Source organism: Bombyx mori, chromosome 23 (genome assembly GCF_030269925.1).
Source record: "Bombyx mori chromosome 23, ASM3026992v2".
Lineage (NCBI taxonomy): Eukaryota > Metazoa > Arthropoda > Insecta > Lepidoptera > Bombycidae > Bombyx > Bombyx mori.
Window position 1 is genome coordinate 8242939 of NC_085129.1, and position 22869 is coordinate 8265807.

General features: G+C 38.3%; 1 long non-coding RNA gene across 1 annotated transcript; it reads right to left on the minus strand.

Annotated features, from left to right (window-relative positions):
• Positions 1-12351: 12351 nt before the first annotated feature.
• LOC119630303 (uncharacterized) lies at positions 12352-13956 on the minus strand. Its single transcript, XR_005246093.2, has 2 exons — positions 13126-13956; positions 12352-12728 (listed from the first exon to the last, which is right to left on the minus strand). It is a non-coding gene; the product is annotated as an uncharacterized LOC119630303 (long non-coding RNA).
• Between the last annotated feature and the right edge of the window lie 8913 nt (positions 13957-22869).

A 22869-nucleotide genomic window follows, 5' to 3' on the forward strand; every position in this document is an offset into this window, starting at 1 on the left:
ATTTTCAAATGTATCGATTGTCTTCATTAGATTCACTCATCTTGACAGTACGAAAAATAAATAAAAATCACACATCTTCCTAATTTTAATTTGGAATTATCTTCTTTCGAATTTAAACTTTTAATGATACCAAAACCAGCCAGATACAAATAGTATAGCCAAAGAGATTTTATTACAAGTTCATACATTTTTAAGCTCTTGCATAGCTTTTATCGCGGGCCTTGAGCGCGGCGACCGAATCATGAAATTCCGTAACGAAAAAAACCTAACACCCCTCACTCCGCCTACCATGTAGCTCGCGTTCAACACATTCACACGTTGCGCTTGTGTAGTGTTTGTGAATAAGCGCGTGGCGTGATGTCACACTGCATGCAAATCCTAAAAAGTCTGCCCATCTCTCTCTCACGCGCTTTAGCTTATGAGTGTGAAGGGGACAGTTAAGGTTTTGCCTTTATTAAGGTTTAATATAGCGTGGCCTTGTTTTATTATTGTTTTAATATTAAATTATCATTGTCTAATTATAATGTCATAAGTTGATAAAAAATGCTATGCAACAGCTTTACCGCCGCAGTTCCCGAGTGCCACACTTTTTTTTGTGTCAGGTGGAAATCGCCGGATTTCCGCCTTTCACTAACCGACTAAAACCTCCTGTCGCTCAACAACCAGCATCCAAACCTCGCATGAGACAGAGCTCATGAAAAGGCAAAGGGGGGAAAGTGAAGTGCTTAGTGCGGAGCACATCTCTCCCATCACCCTCCCCCTCGGGATGCCGGACTGGCGGTCGTCGGCGCCACAACCACCAGCCCTCTCGGTCGGCAGGCTGTCCGAAGCCCGCCTAGATGGCGCCGGTTAGAATGGTCTATCCTACGGAATACCCCGCTGGGTCAGAACCAGGGCGGGTTGGGGATAGCCGGCCTTCCATCACCCGGATGCTCATACGTAAAACGTATGCAGAGCAGCTTGCACGTCGCGGCGTCGTCTTCTTAGGCCCCCTTCGCCGGTCCCCAGGCCGACATGTGAGGGAGACCCGAAACACTTAGGAGGGCCAGGGCTTGGGCGAGATCCGCCTCCCTGGACCCCGCTCGACGGGGGCGGGCCTGTGCATCTCTCACGCGCCCCGCCGCCTCGTTTTGCGAGATGGTGCACTCGCAGAAGTCGAGCATCGCCTTCCACGACTCGTCGTCACCGAGCATCGATGCCAGAACACTCGGCAACGACAAGTCGTTTCCTATTTTTGCGACGAGGACACGCCGCCACCCCTCCCATGCGGGGCAGGCGGCGATCGTATGCTCTGCCGTGTCCAAGTCGCAACCACAATGGTGGCACTCTGCCGTCGGCTCGGCTCCGATCCGGTGTAGGAACTCACCGAAGCAACCATGCCCAGTGAGTAACTGCTTGAGCCGGAAAGTGAGGCGTCCTCTGTCACGATTCACTCAATTCACAAGAACCGGGCGAATTGCCTCGACGGTCCTATGACCAGCCGAAGGATCGGCCAGCCGCCTGGACCATGACTCCAGCACGGACCGCCGAGATTGGGCCCTCCGCGCTCTGACCACACTGGGGCTGGGACGCGCCACGCCCTGGGCACGAAGGTTAGCCCGCCACTGATAGTCAGCGGCCTCCGCCTCCAGGACCCAAGGCGGCGTCCCAGCCAGTACACACGCCACCTGGAAAGAGATGGTGCGATAAACACGGATGATCCTGACCGCGATGGTGCGTTGCGGCCGTTGCAGCAACTTCGCTACCCCTCACGGCCAGTGACTGGCCCCACGCGGGCGCCTCATATAAGGCCATTGACCGCACCAACCCCGTATAGAGACGGCGCGTGACCTGGTCAGGCCCCCCGATGTTGGGAAGAAGCCAGCTTAACACGCCGGCCACCCCCAAGAAACGAGGGACCAGGTTCTGAAAGTGAACACGGAAGGTCCAAGGACTGTCCAGAATGAGGCCGAGGTACTTCAACTGCACCCCGACCCGATACGGACGCCTCCAACCGCGATATGGGCATCAACAGGTGGCACTCCGGGGCTTGTGGAACCACATGGCCTCGGATTTACTGAGTGTCACGTCGAGGCCCAATCTCCTGATTTTGCCGACGACATGCGCCACCCCAGCGGTGGCAAGACGAGCAACCCCCCCCCCCCCCCCCGGGACACGACCAGCGTATCGTCTGCGTAACAGATCACGATTAGGCCCGGGAGGAGGGCACCTCTCAGTACCCAGTCATACCCGATATTCCACACCGGGACCGGGAGCCTGTGCACGATCCCACCGTGTCCAGTACACGTGACCGATCTATCCTTCAAGTAGGAAGCCACCAGTCGGCGAAGGTAGGGGGGCACTCCGTGTCTTACCAGGGGCATTTTTTTAAATAAAAGATCACTTATTGCGGCATAACTATAATAGTTAGACATATGCTGTCGCGACACTTTTTGTAAATAATAATGTTTTCTACAAAGTCGTAGTACATTATTTTATTCTATCATCAATAGTTTTCGTAGGTACGCGACGTAAAGAATATTTTAGGAAATTTTTTTTACACCTTGGGTTAAATTATTGGAGTTTTAGTAAGGATACCTAATTTTTTTCAAAAAAACATTATAGTCTATGTCACTCGGGAATAATGAAGCTTCCAAACAGTGAAAGAATTTTTCAAATCGGCTTAGTAGTTTCGGAGCCTATTGAATACAAACAAACAAACAAATCTTTCCTCTTTATAATATTAGTATAGATATTAATTATTACAAATAATAAAAACGCTGACTTAGGCGGCGGTTTTTATTTGAACCAGTTCTGAATTATAAACTAAAATTCTATAAAAAATTACCCATAAATATAATACGAAATGATATTAATTTATTTTTCATAGTTTCCTTCCCTCTTGCGTCGATAATCCTCAGTGCTGAGGGTGGTGGCCTCCTCTAATAACTTTCTCCTGCATCATCTTGCGCCATTCCTGCCTGTCCTCGGCTGTGTGGATAGTAACGTGGACTGAGATATTGAGAGTGGAGCGTATTTGGTCCGACCAGCGCATTGGATTTCTGCCTCTGTGTCTTCTCCCGCATACCTTGCCTGTTACCAGCAGCTTTTCCAGATTGTCACCTCTCTTTCTGGCGATATGTCCAAAGATCTCAAAACTTCTCCGCGCGCATGTAGTGCTGAGGCGCATTGGAATCTTGAGCTCGGTAAGAATGGATTCGTTGGTTCTGTGTTCTGTCCAACGAATCCCGAGCATTTTCCTCCAGCACCACATCTCAAACGCGTCGATGCGTTGGCGATCGGCTTTCTTGAGGGTCCAAGTCTCTGCGCCGTAGAGAAAAATGGAAAAGACGATGGGGGTGACGAGCTGCTTTTTGGTATTCCTCGAGATGTTTCTGTCCGCCCAAACACGGTCCATTTGGGACATAGCTCTCTTTGCCACACTGATTCGCCTTCTGAGGTCCTTTTCGGAGGATCCATTACTAGCTGTGACGGAGCCCAGATGAATGAAATCCTCTACGACTTCCAGGTTTAGCTTATTCGTAGTTTAATAAGTTATTATTGTTAGTAGTATTATTTACTAATCGAAATATAAATTTTTAATTATCTTATGATGAGAATCTTATATTAATGAGAAAGATATTCAACAAAAATAGTTTCGTTCTAATAAATTAGCATAGTAATAGTACAGTGAACTAGCAATTTATTTTGGTGATTCTGAATTTAAACAAACATATTGATGAGAAGAATTCATTTTTACTTTGCAAATTTGTAAATACACGCTCTGTAGCAATGTACGGACATATAATAATATGAAGAAACAATAATAGCATCTACAAATACATAATTATGTACTACGTGGTACTACATTTACTAAAATTAATACAACATTTATAATTAAATTAATGAAATTGTGGTTTTAAAGTTTTAGGGGTGTATAAAAAATGGGGGGCGCTGAAAAGTAATTGATTTTCAAAGGGGGCGGTAAAAGAAATAAGTTTGATAATCACTGGTGTACAGGAAAGAGCTGTGCAGAGAAACTTTTTACGAAGGCTAAAAATACTACACCTCGTTTTTATGTTATGAACGCGATGTGATGGATCTCTTTATAATACTGAGATGTGGACTGTTTATAAACCATGGTCCTGCAGAAAAATGGATAACATTTCGTGGACAGCCCCTTCGCGCTAACCTGTCCTGCTTGTGTGAATTGAAAATGTAGAAGACTATTTGTCTTCGCAGTCACACCAATCGATCTCTATTTTCGATCACTATTTTATATCATCATATTGAATATCGACCTTGAGAAGTCATGGTCACAGGCACCGCATTGCAGTAGAAATTCCACGGAGCATGCAATGCAGCAGTGGACAAGTTTTAGCGCTTCATTATACGCGGCGTCAGGGCGGAGGTCATAACGCTCAAAAATTAGGAAACGGAAAACTAATAAAAGATTTATGTGTGTATGTATATATATGTAGTCTAATATATTATGTATTAGTGTTTTATTTTTTTATTTTTATTATTGTTCTTGTTTGGATTGTAAATTGATTAGATTATATTCTACCCACTCATTTAAAGCTTTCCTTCGTTAAGAACGGTTAGCTGGTAGAAAACTCAATTGTTGAGTTAAGCTCGCCATTTTTTTTATATCTTACGCAATTACTGTAATATTAACTGTGTGTACAATAAAGAATAAAGAAAAGAACCTTAAATGTCTAAAAATTAAAAGAAGATTGATTCACTTGGCTTTTAATTTTCTTTTATTGCGCTAGGTGAGTGAACGAGCTCACGTCCCACCTGGTATTAAGTGGTTACTGGAAACCACATGTCGCATTGTGAAATGCTGTCCACCTTGAGCTGTGTTATCTAAATCTCAATTGCAATGTCCTGACGTTAGGGTGGAATGCGTGACTGCTTCGCGACAGAAATAGGCAGCTCGGTGGTATCTACCCGTGTGGATTCACGGCACATCTATCCACCAGTAAAAAGTAATAGCATTAGAATAATTATTACAGTTGATATCTGTTAATTTTTGAATCATAGTACAATGTACTGTGAAGTCATTTTCTGGATTTTCCTCTTCCCTCGCATGCAGGAAAATACATATGAATACCTAATAAGTTCATTTGTGTCATATTTATGTCTTTTGAAACTCTATCGAAGTATTGCAAAATATTATTAAATGTGACTTTTTTATTTATTTTTAATGTCTTAGATGGGTGGACGAGCTCACCACCCACCTGGTGTTAAGGTGGCTACCGGAGCCCATAGACATCTACAATGTAAATGCTGCTACTCACCTTGAGATGTGAGTTCTAAGATCTTAGTTTGAACAGTATAACGGCTACCCTGCCCTTCAAACCGAAACACATTACTGCTTCACGGCATAAACAGATAGGATCGTGGTACCTACCCGCGCGGACTCACAAGACGTCCTACCACCAGTAAAGTTTTCCAGTTTTCCAACGTGAATACCTGTTCGGATCTTAATGAATGACCACAATCATCATCTTAGCCTGTCCACTGTCCACTGCTGAATATAGGCCTCTCCAATTAATGTCCAGTGCGGCCGGTAAAGGTCAATACAAGGATCTTTCTGCCCCATCGGCCGTCCGATTTTCGCGCTATGAGGCCTGCCCACTACCACTTCAGCTTACTAAACCTACGAGCAATGTCAGAAACTTTGCGCTCAGCAATGTCTTCTACGAATCTCCTCGTTTCTGATTCGGTCTCGTAGGGAAATATCAAGCATAGCCCTCTCCATAGCTCACTGCGCGACACAAAGCTTTTTATAAAGATCTTTTGTGAAGCACCACGTCTCGGAACTGTAATGAATGACCACAAGATTAAGTTAAATTATCACTAGGGTCATATACCTTTGAACCGAATGGTAAACAGTCGACGTCGCCCTAAACACGTCATTACGGATCCTCCCGATCCATTAATGGTGTTTTTAGGTACTTACCTTAAGCACCGGTCACCGTCCCCGCCAAACCCGTCGCTTGCGACAAAGGGCTCGACGAGTAAATTAACCCATAGACACAGCCCACTGAGTTTCTCGCCGAGTTTTCTCAGTGGGTTGCGTTCCCGATCCGGTGCTAGATTCTGCGAAGCACTGCTCTTGCTAGGGCCAGTGTTGGCAACACTCCCGGTTTGAGCCCCGTGAATTCACCTACTAGCTCGGTGAATCTAGAATAACCCCTCGAGATTACTAGAATAAGTAGGAAAAAAAGGTAGGGTGATTTTCAGTAGGTACATATTTTCAGAAAAGTCCTGTTTTATCTAGGTAAGTTGTATTCTAACGCTTAAGGTACAAAAATTGAAATTGCGTAGGTTCACCTGTTTATTTACTGCATTGGCGAACGATGAGTCATCGCGAAGGTGGAATTAATTAACTACGTTGGTGCATAGACGCAACGTCCTTGCAAGGCTGCATAATGTTACTGATCACGTCCCCAACGCCTGCATCACAACGTCACTCTTTCACCTAAGACGAATTCCAAGATTTTGTCCCTTTCTAACTTATAAAAACGGCAAGAGACAACGAACGCCTCTCGGCAATAATCTAAGCATGAGCGCGGTAATACAAACCGGAATCCTGGTCCCAATTAAATCTTTTTAGGATCGTCCAGTGCACATTGTCAGGTAAATACAGTGCTTAGTCATAAACCTGTTTTTCAAAAGTAAATATTGGCTTCCATTAAAATAACTGAAGTTGGTACTTAACTAAAGGTATTCATTTTATAATCTTTGACCTACATGACATGTTTTCCTGGAAGATAAACGTTTTGTTATTGGGGAATTCCAATTTGGTTTTGTATTAAATAATTATAAAAAAAAAGAAATAGTGAATTAGACAAAAAAAAAATACTAGTTCCGTCGAAGTGTCGATAGATGGCATCTCATTCACCAAGGTAAAATTCGGTCTTGAAAAATTGTATATGTGTATTGTATACCTTTGCAATGAATTAAGATCGTTAAATTACGGGCTCCTACGGGAAAGGAATGATATTGTTAGACTCACAGATCATAGAAACACAGGAGATATGGCAAGGAGGCGTGGCGCTTGCGAACGCATCTGGCCTCAAAGCGGCTTGATGCCAGTTTCGGTCATTAGTCGAATGTCAACTTGCGACGTCTTCATTGCTTACGATTTTTAACAAAATGCCGCGTTGTTCAGTGATTGTTTGCAAAAATAACAGCTGTATTGTGAATTACAAGAAAGATAGCATCTCATTTCACACGTAAGTACTACAATATTATAGTTTATCATATTGAAATTACAGAATTCATTAAAAAATTTAGAAAAGCGATGATAGATCCCTTTTCATTAGGAACTAAAACCATTGCTTGCTTAGTACAAATGAATCGATGAATCGGCTGCTCTAATAGCGCAATGGATAATTTTTTTACTGATACTCTCACTCACACGATAGTTTCGTGAAGCGGCCGCTGTCGGCTTTTGTGTGTTAGGGTTGTCTGTTATTGTATTGTCTGTATTGTCGATATTTTATACGATCCTATTTAGTACGAATGATTATTTAAGATACAATTAATTATTTAAAAACCCAATTTGTTTCTATTTCTTGATTACTTCACCTAACTTTTATTGAATCAATAGCTAATGGCAATATAGGTAAATAGTAACTTCAGAAACTGAGCATTAAATAACTGATAAAACGTAAAATAAGTGTAGATAATGTGTTGGTTTTTAATATATTGTGGTATTCATGCATCATTCATATAATGATCATCATTTATACCATGCTTTTATTTTAAAACTTTAGCTATCCGAAAGATCCAAAGATAAAAGAAATGTGGATAAATGCGACAGGAAGGGGTCCAAGCTGGTTCCCAACAAAAAATCACACCATATGCTCGTCCCACTTTGAGCCAAAGTGCTTTCAACCATTGAAGAAAGTTCGTCGGCTCTTCGAATGGTCGGTCCCAACATTGAAGTTGCGTATGGTATTGATGAATTATATGGAACCTTCCACATCCAAAGTGTGCTTTTATTCTGAATTGGATAAAAAGGATCCTAATTTGGTAAGTTAAACTATTTTACAACATCAAAAACTTGTTTCTTTTTTTTAATATAAATATAAAACAAAGTAAGTTTTTTATATGAGAAATTATATAAATGCGGAATGTTTTCTTAATTACAGACGGTTGCTTTAAAACTTCCAACCGGAACCGAATCACAAAATCTCACTTGTGAAAAAAACGATAATTCGGAAAATACTGCTCCAACGTCTACAATATATGGTATCGATACAAACTTTAATGCTCGACAAAATAGCATTTTGGAACAAGAAAATCTGGAAAAAAATGATCTCATCGAAACACCTAGAAAGCGTAAATTACGCCAATTGATTTTGGTACAAGACAGTTTCATAAAAACACAAAAAATGCAAATCAGAAGGCTTCAAAAGAAAACCAGCCGTTATCAGAAAAAAATTGCTAATTTAAAGGACATTTTGAAAAACCTTAATGAAAAAAACTTCATTAGTGCTGATCACGTTACGCAATTAGAAAACATTGGAGTAACCGACCTTATCCAGCGTTATGAAAGAAATGTTTCATCGGGTCAAAGTACTAACCAGAAATATCCGCCTGCTTTAAGAATTTTTGCCACTACTCTTCACTTTTATTCGCCAAAGGCGTACGCGTATGTAAGAAAAAAATTCCAAACAGCTTTGCCTCATATTCGAACCATAAAAAAGTGGTACCAATCTATCGATGCTCAGCCTGGATTCACGCAAGAATCATTAAAAGCGATAAAACTTAAAACTGCCTGCACTAAACACAAATTGTTGTGTAATTTAGTTTTAGATGAAATGGCAATCAGACAGCATGTAGAGTGGGATGGAAAACAAATGCACGGGTATGTTGATATTTCTAATTCTGCAGAACAAGGGGATTGTTTACCCGAAGCCAAAGAAGTTCTTGTATTTTTAGTTACCGCAATTAATGGGGCTTGGAAAATACCAGTCGGGTATTTTCTCATTGACGGTGTCACAGGAGAACAACGGTCTAATCTTGTCAGACAATGTTTGGAATTATTAGAAGATACAGGTATTCAAGTTACCTCGATGACTTTTGACGGCTGTCCAGCCAATATCACCATGGCTAAGAAACTCGGATGTTCTTTTGAAGTTGAAAACTTAAAATCATATTTTGAGCACCCCGTTACTCGTCAACCTGTACATATTTTTCTCGATCCATGCCACATGCTGAAGCTATTGAGAAATGCTTTTGAATCATATGGATGTTTCATGGATGCTTCAAATAGGTGTATAAAATGGAGTCATCTAAAAAATCTGTATGACATTCAGGATAAAGAAAAACTGCACTTAGCAAATAAATTACGAAAAAGTCATATCTTTTTCAAGAACCAAAAAATGAAAGTTCGCTTAGCTTCGCAATTATTTAGCAACAGTGTTGCAGATGCCCTGAATTTTTGTTGTGAACTTCAAATCGCTGGTTTTGATGATGTAGAAGGCACTGTGGAATATCTAAAAACTATCAACAACTTGTTCGATGTGTTAAATTCAAGGCATATGGCCCAACTCCATTATAAAAAACCAGTTTGCCCAGGCAACAAAGACAAGGTATTTGAAACTTTAGAAAAGGCGAAACGGTGTCTAACATCTATAAAGCTTTCAGATGGTACAAAAGCTATCATTACACCCAGAAAAACCGGTTTTATTGGTTTATTAGTGTGCATAGAAAGCCTCAAGGCCTTGTATATACAACTAATTGAAAAGGACCAAAAACTTAAGTACATTCCGGCTTACAAAATCAGCCAAGATCATTTAGAGCTTATGTTTGGACATATACGGTCACATGGTGGATGCAGCACCAACCCAACGGCGCGACAGTTTCAAGCAATATATAAAAAGCTCTTGGTAAAGTCGGAGCTTAGAGATGTAGACCAGGGAAACTGTATAGCTCTTGAGGAGGTTTCTTTTTTGTCGTGCTCTTCAGCTGTCCAAAATATAAATCGATTGTCATCGAACCATGTAAGTTACACGAAGGTAATGACGAAGACGAGATGAGTTTATTATATGAACAAGCCGTATTTGATGAGGAAATCAGTATACTTGTACAAGATGTCACAGAATTTAGTAGCCAGGTAGTGTCATACATAGCTGGATTTATAGTTCATCGTTTGCTAAAATTGCTGAAGTGTGATACATGCTGTAGCGGTTTGATTGCAGATACAATTAATGACAAGCACCTCAAGTTAATAAAATTGAAGGATAAAGGCGGCCTTATATTTCCATCTAGTGACGTAATAACCATATGTAAACGGATGGAAGTAATAATAAAAACATATATTCTTTCATCTAATACCACGAAAATTTTATCAAAAAATATTAGACAAGAGCTCATGTCAAAATCTTTATCGCATTTTTTAGGTATGAATCTTTTTGAAAAAATTAATTTTCACCAATTTAATCAATCGCCAATGAATAACCATTTAATAATTCTTATAAAAGCCGTAATGGAAAAATATGTAAACATAAGATTACACTACTTAACTAAGAACGCTATACCTAAACTGTCTAAGCGGCAAGTTTTAAATAAATATTTACATTTTACTGGTCAATAAAATCCTTAACAATAAAATTCTTGCAGTTTTACTTGTGTTTCTCTTGATTCGAGAAGTTGATATCCTAACTGTTTCTTGGTAGTTAATATAATTAGTTAATATTCCAATTATGATAAAACTTCGCTTGTATAGAGTACCTACGGTCGAGGGAAACTCCGGTATAGTATTCAAGTCAATTTATTATTATTATTATAAGTATTATAGTCAATAAAATTTTAGGAGAGAGAGCAGATAATATAGTTAACTGAATTTTAATCGATACTTTTCTATGATTATCACTTAACATCACTAGTTGCATAACTTGCACATGTGTGTTTATTCAGAGTCCGTAGCTACAGGTAAATGCGCCGCCCTCTTTTTGCATGTGTTCTATTAATGAGTTTATTGGTGTTGCTGTAAGTTTCTTCGTGTGCGGGAGAAATATGAGCTCGTGTGCCGTTCTTACAATTTTTGGTTTTGTGTGAGTGAAGTAAGTGGGAGAAACGCGGAGACATCTGAACACGAATAATTTTTTGTACAAAGCTAATCTCCTTGTTTCTATGATCTGTGGTTAGACTACTAGAAATATAGGCGAACGAAATGGGAAAACGAAGAAAGAATAGCGGCAGAGAACAAAAGCCCGAAATATAATTAGAATACGCCCACACGAATCGGTATCAGTAGGGTAATTGTAATCGACTAGTTCCTATTCTTTATAGGTAATAAATAGTATATTTCATATAAATTTGGAATTATCTAACAATAAAAAATACGACACATATGCATACACCTGCTTTCAGACTACGCTATTCTTAGCCAATAATATATAGTACAGTACAGTGTGAATGTGCCCATATTAATGTATGGTGTGTGATATTGTTGTACTATGAGCTATATACTATATGCTATTATATTATAGCGTAGTCTGAAAGCAGCTTAAGGCAGAAATTAAAAGTCACCGCCTGTGATTACGTCCTTTAAAATATACTCGGCCACATTGGGCTTACTAATGTTTATATATGTGTATGATCACTGTATTTTTCTGTATTTACTGGTGGTAGGACCTCTTGTGAGTCCGCGCGGGTGGGTACCATCACCCTACCTATTTCTGCGGTGAAGCAGTAATTGCATTTCGGTTTGAAAGGTGGGGCAGCCGTTGTAACTATACTTGAGACCTTAGAACTTTGGCGCGTTTATGTCATAGAAATCTATGGGTTCCAGTAACCACTTAACACCAGGTGGGCTGTGAGCTCGTCTACGCATCTAAGCATTTTTTTTTTTATAAAAGTTCATTCCGAACGAATAGAGGCCGCCTACATGCCCGCGGCTGCACAATTACAGAGTGGGCGCGTAGCGAATTGTCGGCGCCGTCGTAACCATAACAGTCACTGAATGGAACTCCATAGACGAATGCTTTATGGAGAAGATCTTCCCGAACAAATAATGTGCACGCACAATTTCATTTTCTTGTTAGATTAACAATTGTAAGGTATAGTTGCGGTGTGTGTAGTAGTCAATTTATTTGCTAGACGCTCCGCCGAATCTAACTTTTATTACAAAATCAGGGTGCCAAAATCAGTTACAGTTTTATAATGTTCTAGATATTTTTTTAAATACAGTTTTCAAGAAGGTTTCCTAACAAAACTATTATAACGAACCACGCAAGTTGCGGTGGCAAAAAGGACCACTAGTCGTCTGTGCCCACGAAAACTGTAATAGGTAATAATTTTGAATTTGAAACGTCGGAAATAAATGACAACAAAAAAACCGCGAGATAAAACCGTAAAAATGGTTTTAATTACGTCTCCAACTCGCGAAAGCCGAAAAATACAATGATTCTATCAAGAATAAATTCTAAATGAAATAAATGAAAATTAACTGTGTACAATTCTATCCATCCGCAAATGTAATACATTATCATCTTGAAATATTAGCGGCGCCATCTGTCTTGTAAAATTCAACATTAGAGCCACGAGCGTGGGCGACGCAGTCTGAGTCAGACCGACACTCCTTGACAGTTGGCATGCCCAAGTCCACGACCCACTCGTATTCATAAGCCGTATATAAACTTACAATAGATTTACTTATATGCGTTCTTCGTACATATTCCTAAGTCGTATTTCAGCAGTATTCACTCTTCCGTACGGCCTGTCTGTAAAATAAAAGTTATGTACCTGTGATTATTAGGTTTTCTTTTCTCTGGCGTCATTTCCTCATTGCTGATGGTTACGACTTCCGACTTCAAATGTTACCTTAAGGCGGCTACTCAAGTAATTTTTGATACCCATGTCACTGACATTTTTGTGGTTCGCCATGTTTTTATATTTATTTTTGTTTTATATGTATTATTGTTTAAAACAATATAAGAAGTACATTTAAAACTGGTATATACTATTCTCGCTCTGGTTACAATGACGGAAGCTGAAGATTTCACAACGAAATGCAACCTAGATAAAACGAATTCCATTTCAAGTAGGTACCTAATTACATTCATGTCATTAATGACAAATTAAATACGTGAGAGACCGCGAATATATAAAGAAAATTACTTATGTACTTAACAGGGTTGCAACCGATGTCACATGTAAAATAACTATAACTAATTCTCTATACGTACAGTATAAGCAATTAAAAAAAATGCTGTATGTTTAAACAATAACTTGTGTAGTGAAATGCCCAAATAGGTTTTGATTTTGTGTTATATAAAGGGTTTAAACGTTGACGTGGCTTCCCACATAAGTCATAACTCTGCAGACATTGATAACAAAATAATATCAACCACTTATATTTCAAGTGTTTATTTACAAGATAAATCAACAGATATGAGCGCACGTGTATCTAATAGACTTGTTTATTACATGTGGGTGTTAATTGCTTTGATACAAAAGTAATTTATATTTCAAACTACGTTCTAATACCATTTATTCAAAATTCGTAAAATATTATATTAATACATATACGTAGTCCATCTGTAACAGATGCTAATCAGTTTTTTTTACGTATCTTATATTGATGACGTCTAGTATTGATTATGTAATTTCAAACATCGGAATTCAACTACGAATAATAGCTATCGTAGTTGCTCGTGGTACAGCACTAATTATGAGTTCGAAATTGACGAAGAACCTGTGACCATACATTCCGAAAAATTCACGAGCGGAAAATAATTGCCTCTCCTCAATTGTGAATTTGAGGACAGCATTAAAAAAAAATTATTTTCTTAGTCGTAAGGTAGTGCTCACGGTGCACCTGTTGTTATTAATAATAATGTGACTTTTTTATTTATTTTATGTTTTATGTTGATTTATAATTTGATACTTATTACGTAATTAATTTTTCGAAGTGTTAAATTACCGAACCCTATAAACATAATAGCGTGAACCCGCCTTGAGCTTACGTCCAAGTCTCAATTGCTTAATACAGCGGCTGTGTCAAACTAGAATGAATTATTGCTTCGCGGTAGAAATAGGCAGGGTCATCGTACTTACTGGTGGAAGGACCTCTTGTGAGTCCGCGCGGGTAGGTACCACCACCCTGTCTATTTCTGCCGTGAAGCAGCAATGCGTTTCGGTTTGAAGGGCGGGCAGCCGTTGTAACCATACAGAGACCTTAGAACTTATATCTCAAGGTGGGTGGCGCATTTACGTTGTAGATGTCTATGGACTCCAGTAACCACTTAACACCAGGTGGGCTGTGAGCTCGTCCAGCCATCTAAGCGATAAAAAAAACTGCATGAATGAACAAAGGCGTCCAAAAGCCGAAGGCACGAGCAGTTGGTGTTTTTTTTGTTTTGAGGTAGATTATTTAGTAATGCCCTTTTCTTTGACAGATAGCTTGAAAAACAACAGAAGGTTTAACTTAGGATCAGTAATACCAGGTTTATTCAAAAGGCCTTAATTTATATACACACATTATACTGTTATTATTATACGTATATACTGAAAAATGAGATGAATTCCCTAAATTGGGTCAAGTATACTACTTATTGCTATGTTTTTGTTTTGTTATTATTATGTATTCATCAGTCGAACTCATTCCTCTTAATGGTTAACCAAACAGTACTTCACCGATTTCCTTTTACCGAAGTGTCAACTAACATTGCCATATAAGTAGGATAATTCTGAGAAACGGTTGCCGTCTACTTCGTCATTTGTTTGTAGAAGCTTACTTTCACGAGAAAAGTTGAATTTCTTGTACGTTATCCTCATACGCGAAGATACAAAAACTTTAATGAAACCCAGCTTTTTGAGTTCCGAAGTCAAAGGACAAAGAAATTAGGCATAGTATATTATACATAGAACGATTGTGTTGCTGGGATGAGCGTTTAAGGTAATTAATTCAAACTGATTCTCTAGTGCAGTAGTTAGCGGCCCGAACTGTTGCGCCGAGGGTCGTGGGTTCGATTTCCACATCGGGCAAACATTATGTGATGAGCAGGTTTGTTTGTTCTTTGTCTGGCTGTTTACTATCTATATTTAAACATAATATATAAATATGTTTATCAGTCTCTCGGACCTATAACACGAGAAATGTTCAATTGGGGCCCGATGACCGTGCGTGGTTTGTTGCCAGTTAATATAAGTTGTATAATTATTAAATTAAAACTGCCGTCTATAATACTTAGATTGGAATGTTGTTGTCTGATTTTTCAGTCGAATAGGCAGATAACTTAAATCTATAATTATCAAGTAACACGAAATGTTCCGTTGAGCCGGGCGGTTGTACACCGGGCGATTCACAGTATGAGTATACTTAAATAGTATATACAAATAGCTACGAAAGTTTGAGGAAAACTTAGTATAATAATTACACATGGAAGACGCATGTGGCCCTAGCATGCATCACGTTATCGGTATGACATCAGCCATTGTAATCAGTACAATGTGTAGTGTATAAGCACGCGCGGTGCCGTCACGCGCTGGTACTGGAACTTCACATGATCTACACTATGCATAATAAATTCGAATTTCTAAAATTTCGTCAAGCTCTTTAACCGCTGCGATTGTCAACATGCCAAAGCATTCGGACTGAATTGAACTGCATTCTGTGTTTGAGTCACTTGGATAGTTGAGTCAACTGGTCTGAGTTCCCGAAGTTCAATTTACTTTAAGTTGACTTCATTCTTTTTCACTCGGATCTTCTTGACTCAAGTATATCAGGCCTTTTTATATATTTTAGCCTGTGGTGTATGAGAAGAGCTCCTGTCATTGCCGATGTGCATGAGTGACAGTAACTCTAACTGAAAAAGCGGGTCACAGATTCTTGTTGATACTAACGAAAAATATATATTAAAAATAGGGTTTTCCCGTAAGTGTACGTATTTAAATAAAAAAATAGCATATTAGTGTAGATTCTTTATTTACTGAACCCGATGCATTACCAGTCACGACATCAGCTAACTTCATTAACACTACTTCGTACGTTGTATAATTGTTGTACAAATACATTCACGACTTCGTAACTTTCAAATCGTGTGCTTACTCTGCCCGTTTACGAGAACCTATAAGATTATATTGAAACAAATGGAATTCGTATTTCGAATTACTATTATAATTATTATACTCGATTTCATAGTTCAACATTGTGAAACAATTATACCTACTGAATTCATTGACGTTTCTTCAATCTATACTCTATACTAATATTATAAAGAGGAAAGATTTGTTTGTTTGTTTGTTTGTATTGAATAGACTCCGAAACTACTGAACCAATTTAAAAAATTCTTTCACTGTTTTTAAGCTACACTATTCCCGAGTGACATAGGCTATAATCTTTTTTGAAAAAAATTAGGGATCCTTACTAAAACTCCAAGAATGTAACCAAAGGTGTATGAAAATTACCTAAAATATTCTTTACATCGCGTGCCCTGCGAAAACTATTGACGATAGAATAAAATAATGTACTATGGCTTTGTAGAACACATTATTATTTACAAAAAGTGTCGCGACAGCATATGTCTAACTATTATAGTTATGCCGCAATAAGTATTCTTTTATTTAAAAAAATAAAACAACGTCAAATATCGTTGAAATTTTTGTTAAAAACCCGAGCGGAGTCGGAGCGGGCCGCTAGTAATGTAATAAAAACAGAGGAGAAATCACACTCGGTCATCAAGTCCTAAATTAGGATTCTCTGTATTAAGAGAATCAGAGACTGATATACAAACTTAAATACGTTTAAATATGTTCACACATACAATTAAACACCTAGACAAAGAGCAAACAAACTTTTTCATCTCACATGAATGTTTGCTCGATGCGAGAATTGAACCCACGACCCTCGGCCCGCAGTTACGGGTGCTAATTACTGGGCCACCGAGTCAGTCATCTATAATTCAATGAATGATATTATTGGCATTTAAGTATTAAAATCTGCAATTATTATGCACACGGGCAATGGATATGATAAATGTTAGATTTGTTGAAGATAAGAATTTTTAAAGTCGAAATCTAGAATCAAGTACAGTATAGACAAATTATGTAGTCAATCTTCACTACCTAGTATAAAACAAAGTCGCTGTCTCTGTTCCTATAGAGAAAGAGAGATATATATATCCCTATGTGTGCTTAAATCTTTAAAACTACGCAACGGATTTTGATGCGGTTTTTTTAATAGATAGAGTGATTGAAGAGGAAGGTTTATATGTATAATAACATCCATTAAATAGTGGAGAAATCAATACTAAATTACAGTTTCCGAAGCGAAGTGAGGGCGGGTCGTTAGTTTGAGATATATTAGCGTATGGACGGCATTTGCACGCGTTTGCTTGTGCAATGAGCATGGCGCCGACTTTCTGCAACCCGTGTGCGATGTCGCAAGCAACTTAAACGCAACAGAACACAATAAGCTGCTTTCACTGTAATCTAGACCAAACAACACCGAACATTATAACTATACTGACTGCCGTTGTAACTATACTGAGACCTTAGAACTTATATCTCAAGGTGTGTGGCGCATTTACGTTGTAGATGTCTATGGGTTCCAGTAACCACTTAACACCAGGTGGGCTGTGAGCTCGTCCACACATCTAGGCAATAAAAAAAAATATTTATTAAGTATTCATACTTGAGTTTTATTTTCATTGTATGTAGCTTACTATTAGAAGTTATGTATGTATAATATAAAACTTCAACAAACCAACAGCTAACGAAAGAAAACTAACTTCAACAAAATAAAATGAGGCATCATCAATGTAGTCGAAGGTCAATTAAATACGCATTATTAAGGATAACTGAAAATTTACAAAAAAAAAAACCTAAAGAAACTAACTCGAATTTCGCCTTTTTCGAACCTTCTCGTTTTTTTTAGTCCGTTATATTGCTATTTTTATTTAACCTGAATTTTGTTTTTCGTTTTTACGCAGAAAATACAAAGCCGCTTAGAATTAAAAACATATATTTAGGGTATTTTAATGCATTCACAATGAATGTTGCGTGTTCGTCTATGGGTACATTGATCGAGCTTCAATTATAACTATTGCCCCAATTTTTCATGAAAGTTTAAACTTACAAGCTTAAATTAGACATAAAGATCTTGAAACCCGAACTATGTGGGTATAACGAATAAAAAAATAAATTTACCTTTGAATCGTGGAACATAATTTATATTAATGGTTACTTTTTTGTACTTTCTCTATCGGTAATGGCGGGAATCGCTTTTATAACAATAAAATAATATTTTTCACATCCAAGTGTAACCGATATATGGTCAACTCTATTTCAAGTAAGTACATCTATAGCACTATACCAAACTTTAACGTGAGTGAAATCTCGTATCTCGCACGCTAACACCATAAAATAATAAAAGCATATAAATTAATAAAAGAGAAATGTTTTATTAAACGTAATTAATCAGAGTTTACGGTTAAAAAAATTTCAACCATTGAAGATATTTTATAATATTATGCTTTAATCGTGGTTAATCTTTTAGGCTCGAAATAAGAAGCGAAGTTTATTTTTAATTAGAATAGGCTATGAGGGGATAGACTATGTTTCTCATCGTATCTGTTAAAACGTAGAAATGTATGTATTTTGTGTGTTACTGGTGGTAGGACCTCTTGTGAGTCCGCACGGGTAGGTACCACCGCCCCGCCTATTTCTGCCGTGAAGTAGTAATGCGTTTCGGTTTGAAGGGTGGGGCAGCCGTTGTGACAATGCTGAGACCTTAGAACTATATCTCAAGGTGTGTGGCGCATTTACGTTGTAGATGTCTATGGGCTCCAGTAACCACTTAACACCAGGTGGGCTGTGAGCTCGTCCACACAACTAAGCAATAAAAAAAAAAAAAATAACATTATTATCTTTGTTTTATTCTGTAGATGTACCAGGTCGATATTTATAGAATTAATTCGTCCTCTATTTTGAATTGGACAGTCGAATTAATATATTATTTAAACGTATAATCATCGCGTCTTATTTATGTACTTTCCAATTTTCAGAGGTATGTTCATGTTTTTCATTGTAGTCTTGTTTTCAAACAATGAATTTAAGTACCCCGTTGCAGTTACAATATTCAGAGATTTTCCCTTTATTTTTTTAATTTCAGCGCGTTAACGGTCCAATTGAGAATCGTAAGGGCTGACCGTTTTTTTATGGACTTAACATTCCCGATCCTGCGGAAAGAATAAAAAGCAGTCGACGTGGCCAAACACGTCATTTCGGATCCTCCCGATCCACTAACGGTGTTTTTAGGTACCTCAAGCACCGGTCACCGTTCTCGTCGAACCCGTCGCTTGCAACGAAGAGCTCGACGAGTAAATTAACCCTCAGACACAGCCCATTGAGTTTCTCGCCGGATCTTCTCAGTGGGTCGCGTTTCCGATCCGGTGATAGATTCTGCGAAGCACGGCTCTTGCTAGGGTTCGTGTTAGCAACGTCGTCAGGTTTGAGTCCCGTGAGCTCACTTACTAGTTAAGGTTCCGCTGATATAGCCCTTCAAGGCTATCAGCTTAGGTTTTAAAAAAAATATGGACTTAATGCTAGCAGTAACACAGCTAAGTTATTTAGCGCTCACAGGTTAAATTGAAAATTAAATTCGAAAATTCATTCGATGTTAATAAGTCACAGCGCTACGGGAAACACTGTAGGTAGGTATGCAATTAATTATAAAGTTCTATAATCTAGTGTATAGTCACGTGCGACTGCGCCGCTGAGTAATACGACAAAGAATTCGTGAGCGACAGTATTGTTTAATGGATGGACAGAGTTGGATAACAGAAGCGTTCTGGCGCCGATGACGATCCTGGCGATAAATACTCGTTTATAATTAAACAGTTGATTTACTCATTACTTGTTTTTTTGTTTATTGTATTGATGGATGAATTCACCCCACCCCCCGTGGCGTTAGTGGTTTTCGGAGCCCATAGACATCGCAACTTGAATGTCGATACCTACATTGAGACATGCAGTCGAAGTCTCAATAGTATTATATAACAGCCGTCCCTTTTTCCCCCTACCTAGACTAAGAGGCTATTCTAGCTACACCCGAACGGATAGGTGAGCTGACGGGCTCAACCTAAGAGAATTTAGCTCTAGCAAGGGCAGTGCTTCGCAAAATCTATCAGTGGATCGAAATCGCGACTCACTGAGAAGATCCGAAGAGAAACTCAATGGGCTGTATCTATGGGGACAGCCTTTCCAAATAGATATATCAATTTAGGACGAGCGAGAGTGAGAGAATAGACAGAGCGTCTCGCGAACCACTCGACCTTGGAGAGAGGGAAAAAGCGAGCTAGGGCATTTCTCTTATACACAGCATTCCCTATTACAAGAGAAATTTCACTCAGTACATTCTTAGGACGTTTTATGCTACGAACCTTTCTGCATTCACAAACAAAAAAAAAAAACTTAATTATTTATTCAGAAAGACGTATTAAGGACGTATTTATAATATTAAAAAACGGGTACCAACGGGTTTTGGATTTGAACACTGAAAAAGTAATATCATTCAATACCAATACGCCCTTAGGATTTCTTACGCTACGAACGTTTCTGACATTCATAAACAAAATGAAATCCCATGATTACGTGTTTATTCAGAACCAAGAAGATTTCCAACTAATCTGATATATTTTGCAAAGTAAATGTTTAACAGTTTACAAAAATAAATGTTGATTTCAATTTTGAATGTTTTTTTTTCTACTACTAGAATCTACGTAACGAATATATAGTTAGTTTACTTGGTGAGAAAGATCTTTTGCTTTTCATTAGCATGACTATTGAACGTCGACCTTCCGTTAACCCTTCACAACAAGAACGCCTTGAGACAGACCACGCGGAAATGCAACAGCATAAAGGCTCGTACAGACTGTCGACCTTTGTCTTCATGAATGTACCATTTATGTACGTTTCAAACAAAGAGGCAGCTGTTTCTTTTTTTATAGGATTTTGTAATCTAAACTGTGCGTGGAAGAAGACCACAAATTGAAATATTGTAAGAAAATTGTCCATATAAGTAAAATGTAGGAATTCTTACCCAATGAAACTGAATAAATTTTACCTATATGAACTACGTTGGGGTAGCCAGCGGTTTGGCTCTACCACTGGCAATCCTGACGTCTAAGAGCGGCGGTAACCGCTCACCATCAAGTGGTAGGTATATATGTTCGTTAGCCTAAATAATAAATAAATAAATAAATAAAAACAATTTAAAAAAACACAAAGTAACAATAAGATGCGATTGACATTAATGCAACTTTAATAACTTCAAAGCTTTCTTTTGAGTTAAATTAATTACTTTAATAATATTTTTTTAAACAATATAAGCTACATACAAGTTGCATCTAAACTAAAAAAAATATCTTAGCAATTCATTTCCCATAATTTTGAATTAATGCTAAAAAGTAGCTTTCTTTTAGGTTAAATTGATTAGCTAAATGTACTTATCATATATTTTTAATAATATTTTTTAAACAATATAAGCTACTTACAAGTTGCATCTAAACTAGAAAGAATATTTGTGCAATTCATTTCGAATTAATGCTAAAAAGTGTAATCGAGCCTAGTATGCGTTCACGAACTAAATAGTTCATCGATGAAGCAATAACATTATTGGCGCAATTGTTTATTTTAGTCACAGATTGTTGTGAGGTAGTGCGCCTAGTGCTGTGAGCTAGTGCACATTGCGGTGAACAGAAAACTAGTTCACAATAATCGTAATTTGGCCCCCCCGCCTCCATTTTGGTGGCGGTACCACGTTATGGTAGCTATGGACCAGCGTTGCCAACTCTACCAACTTTTCGGTAGATCTACCAACTTTTAGTGTCGTAATCAAACCTACCACTTTATCTACCAACTTTTGAAGTTTTCAAAAAGTTCAAATCAAACCTCCATGAAAATAATATTGAAACTATAATTTTTTTTATTTTTCGTAATCTTTCTTTTGCTTTTTTACAATCAAAAATATTCTCAACTATGGGAAAAAGAAGAATATTAGCGACCTGTAATTCTGTTTTATCATTGGATTTCTAATAAAAATAGTTCAAATATGTCTTATCCAATCGAAAAGTAAATTAAGGATGCCAGATTCTTTTTGGAGGGTCTCTAAAAGACTTGAAAAGTATAAGTGGTAGATCTACCAACTTTTCATAGTGGGGTTTGTTGGAAACTACCAACTTGTAGTTTCTTTCCCTATCTCCCACTTTGACGAATTTCGAGTTGGCAACGCTGCTGTGGACTCTGATACTATCTGCGGCGGACTTTAAGTTCAGCTACAGTAATTTTCATACAAAAACGTGTTTTAAGTATTAACAGTAGTGTACACACAAAATGTATTTCGTCATATAATTACGTTCAAATGTAGAACTAAAAATTTGAGTGGCATTACTCTATTACTGAAACTAACAAAGGAATCGTTTTGTGACGGACTTTTTTCTCGCATTACACGTACGGGTAAACACAAAGAAGGGTTATCGTATGTCGCGTGACAGAGATGAATGATCCCGCGGGAGCCATGAATGGCGGACGAGTCAATGGCGGTGGCGCGGCCGGCTAATTGAGATGCGACGCCGAGTAATTATCTGTTGCGTACTAAACACAACTTCACGTGATCGCTAACTGTTACCCAGTTTTGCGACCGCTTACCGTTTACCCACAGAAAAAGTAGGCGAAAGTACGAGAAACCATAACACTAACTCTCGTTACATTTTCTAGTAAATACTCATTTACAAAGTAACGATGTCAAATCTAGAAGTTTAAATTGAAAAATATTGAAAAGTAGAATAACGTGTTCTGCTTGGTTATACTGGTGGTAGGATCTCTTGTGAGTCCGCGCAGGTGGGTACCGCCACCCTGCCT